This window comes from Saccopteryx leptura, chromosome 3, assembly GCF_036850995.1.
Source record: "Saccopteryx leptura isolate mSacLep1 chromosome 3, mSacLep1_pri_phased_curated, whole genome shotgun sequence".
NCBI lineage: Eukaryota > Metazoa > Chordata > Mammalia > Chiroptera > Emballonuridae > Saccopteryx > Saccopteryx leptura.
The window spans coordinates 67110538-67114631 of record NC_089505.1 but is presented as its reverse complement, the minus strand read 5'-3'; positions in this window follow the sequence as shown (position 1 = coordinate 67114631).

Sequence of the window (4094 nt, the reverse complement as noted above, 5' to 3'; positions counted from 1 at the left end):
AGCCTCCATTATTACTTGCTGATGAGCACCACGGGTCCTGCAATGACGACAAGCAGCTTGAGTTGGCAAATACCCCGACAGAAAATTATATGTAGATTTGGGGGCTCAGTGCCGCACATAGAAACTTTATCCCCAAGCCCCAGCAGCCTCATGCACCCTCTGTGAATTCAACCCTGTGGAGAACTGCCACTTTGTGTCCCCATGTTAAACTGGCAAATTCCAGGGGAAAAGCCAAGGTACATATGAAATTCACCCGCATGCTTTCCGTTTCTTAGGGGTCAACCTCAATAGCACCTGCATTGGTTGCCCCCTAATGTTTTTCTTGAGCTATTTTTTACTTTATTTTTTTTAGTATTTATTTTATTGATTTTAGAAATAGAGGAAGGAGAGACAGGAACATCAATCTGTTCCCTGTATATACCCTGACCAGGGATCGAACTGACAACCTCTGTGCTTCAAGAGGATGCTCCAACCAACCAAGCCATCCAGCCAGGGCACAAGTTGTTTTTTTTTATATATCTCATCCAGCCTTTACAACTGGTTTGTGTCAGGATAGTCCAAAATGGGCTATTCTTCATAGCCAATTCCTGAAGTCTAGTGGCAACATATGGAATATCTATGAAAATATACTAGAGGCCTTGGCCGGTTGGCTCAGCAGCAGGATGTTGGCCTGGCATGAAAAGGCCCAGGTTCAATTCCCAGTCAGGGTACACAGGAGAAGCAACCATCTGCTTCTCCATCCCTTCCCTTTCCCCTTCTCTCTCTTCTACTCCCACAGCCATGGCTTGAATAGTTCGAGCAAGTTGGCCCCGGGCACTGAGGATGGCTCCATGACCTTGCCTCAGGCACTAAAATAGCACAGTTGCTGAGCAACAGAGCAGTGGTCCCAGATGAGTAGAACATCACCCATAAGGGGCTTTCCAGGTAAATCCCAGTCAGGGTGCATATGGGAGTCTGTCTCTCTGCCTCCCACTTAATAATAAAACACACACACAGGCCTGACCAGGCAGAAGCGCAGTGGATAAAGCGTCGGACTAGGATGCGGAAGACCCAGGTTCGAGACCCCGAAGTTGCCAGCTTGAGCGTGGGCTCATCTGGCTTGAGCAAAAAGCTTACCAGCTTGGACCCAAGGTCTCTGGCTCGAGCAAGGGGTTGCTCAGTCTGCTGAAGGCCCGCAGTCAAGACTTATATGGGAAAGCAATCAATGAACAACTAAGGTGTCGCAACAAAAAACTAATGACTGATGCTTCTCATCTCTCTCCGTTCCTGTCTGTCCCTATGTATCCCTCTCTCTTACTCTCTCTGTCCCTGTTAAAAAAATAACACACACACACACACACACACACACACACACACACACAGATATTTCTTCAAATGCCTGTGTCCTTTGGTTGTATGTTTATAAAGACCAAGGCAGTTAGAAAGCATACTAGGATCCTTGAGTATGTCAGTCAGTTGTAACTGACAAACTGCGTCTGGGTTATCAGGCCAAATTTGTCTTTCTTTTTAAAGATTTATTTACTGATTTTAGAGAACAGAAGGAACAAGAAGTTATGACTTATCAACTCAGAGTCGGTTCACTTTAGTTGTTCATTGACTGCTTGTCGTATATGCCTTGACAGGGGAAGCCCAGGATTTCGAACCTGCCACCCTCAGTATTCCAGGTTGATACTCTATTCAGTGCACCACCACAGGTCAAGCCTAAGTCTTTAGGATGAAAAACTTTTTGCCTGACCAGGTGGTGGCACAGTGGATAGAGCGTCGGACTGGGATGCAGAGGACCCAGATTTGAGACCCCGAGGTCGCCAGCTTGATCACGGGTTCATCTGGTTTGAGCAAAAAGCCCACCAGCTTGAACCCAAGGTCGCTGGCTCCAGCAAGGGGTTATTCAGTCTGCTGAAGGCCCGCGGTCAAGGCACATATGAGAAAGTAATCAATGAACTAAGGTGTTGCAATGCGCAATGAAAAACTAATGATTGATGCTTCTCATCTCTCTCCGTTCCTGTCTGTCTGTCCCTGTCTATCCCTCTCTCTCTGACTCACTCTCTGTCTCTGTAAAAACACAAAACAAAACAAAAAACCCAAAACTTTTTTTTTGTAAGAGACAGAAAGACAGAGGGACAAATATGGACAGACAGGAACGGAGAGATATGAGAAGCATCAGTTATTCGTTGTGATTCCTTAGTCTCCTTAGTTGTTCATTGATTGCTTTCTCATATGTGCCCTGACCAGGAGGCTGCAGCAGTGACTGTGCTCTAGCCAGCTACCATGGGGCCATGTCTATGACCCCATGCTCAAGTCAGATGAGCTCACACTCAAGTCGGCGACCTCAGGATTTCGAACCAGGGTCCTCTGCGTCCCAGTCCGATGTTTTATGCACTGCACCACTGCCTGGTCAGGCCAGGTAGAAAAACTTCTAAAGTAAGGTTCTCTCTGTGAAGCATACTGGGTCTTCCCCTGCCTCCTTCCTCTGAGCCTTTTCTTTAACCCTCTCTCCCCTTCATTTGCTTCTGTAACTTGTTTCCTCAGTTAATTTCTTCTACAACTCTCTTCCTCTACCTCTGTGACTTTTTTTTTCTCTGAAGTTGGAAACAGGGAGGCAGTCAGACAGACTCCCGCATGCGCCCAACCGGGATCCACCCGGCATGCCCACCAGAGGGCGATGCTCTGCCCATCTGGGGCATTGCTCTGTCACAACCAGAGCCATTCTAGCTCCTGAGGCAGAGGCCATGGAGCCATCCTCAGCGCCCAGGCCAACTTTGCTCCAATGGAGCCTTGGTTACGGGAGGGGAAGAGAGACAGAGGAAGGAGAGGGGGAGGGTGGAGAAGCAGATGGGCGCTTCTCCTGTGTGCCCTGGTCGGGAATCGAACCCAGGACTCCTGCACGCCAGGCCGACACTCTACCACTGAGCCAACTGGCCAGGGCCTTACCTCTGTGACTTTTAAGATAAACTTTCTTATAGTTTGAAAACAAAAATACTCCTAAAACACAAAAATAAGTCCTAGCTTGTCTAGCCTAGGCAGCGAATATTCCACTCCCACGCATCCTGAAATGCTAAAACAAAGGGCCACTGTTATATTCAAATTCCACCTTGTCTCCCACCTTCTCGTACCTGGAGCTGCAGCCTTGAGCCTCTACGTCCAGCAAGGGTGGCTGACTTCCCTCTCAAGGGCTCCTCAGACTGCAGTGTTTCGTTGTCTTTATTTAATCTTTTGTTCAGAAGTGCTGAACTGCTGATGAAACCTCATTTCTTGTTATTACTCTATTAGGAAGTAGGACGTAAGACACAGGTAAACTTGCCATCATGAACTTACTGTTCCCATCCTGGCCCTGTGTGGACTCCTTGCTCCACCTATCTTCTAACCCTGTCTCCTGTTTCATTTCTTCACCCTTTCTATGCTTTGGTCCAACCCAGACAGCTTCCCTCCCACATTCAGAGCTGCAGCTTCCACTGAGTCATCAAATGCCTAGAGCTCAGCACACCCCTTCCCACAAGCCCCACAAGCTAGGGGCATGAAAGCCCACAGGTGAGGGTTATGCATAGAGGAGGTAAACAAGGGGGGGGTTACACAAAGGGATCAAGGACTTTATTTTATTTTTACAGAGACAGAGAGTCAGAGAGAGGGATAGACAGGGACAGACAGGAACGGAGAGATGAGAAGCATCAATCATTAGTTTTTCATTGCGCGTTGCAACACCTTAGTTGTTCATTGATTGCTTTCTCATATGTGCCTTGACCGCAGGCCTTCAGCAGACTGAGTAACCCCTTGCTGGAGCCAGCGACTCTGGGTTCAAGCTGGTGGGCTTTTGCTCAAACCAGATGAACCTGCGCTCACATTGGCAACCTCCGGGTCTCAAACTTGAGTCCTCTGCATCCCAGTCCAACGCTCTATCCACTGCGCCACCGCCTGGTCAGGCGGGATCAAGGACCTTTACAGAGCACTTCCCTAGCCCATTTTAAACCGATTGGTATGCCAGGCACCCCCAGCCTCCGGTCACGAAGCTCAAAAACACAAGCCAGAATCGGGTTAGCAAGTCAGGTGACAGCCTTCTGGGGAAGACACTGGAGCAGTGAAGAAACCAAGGTGGCCCA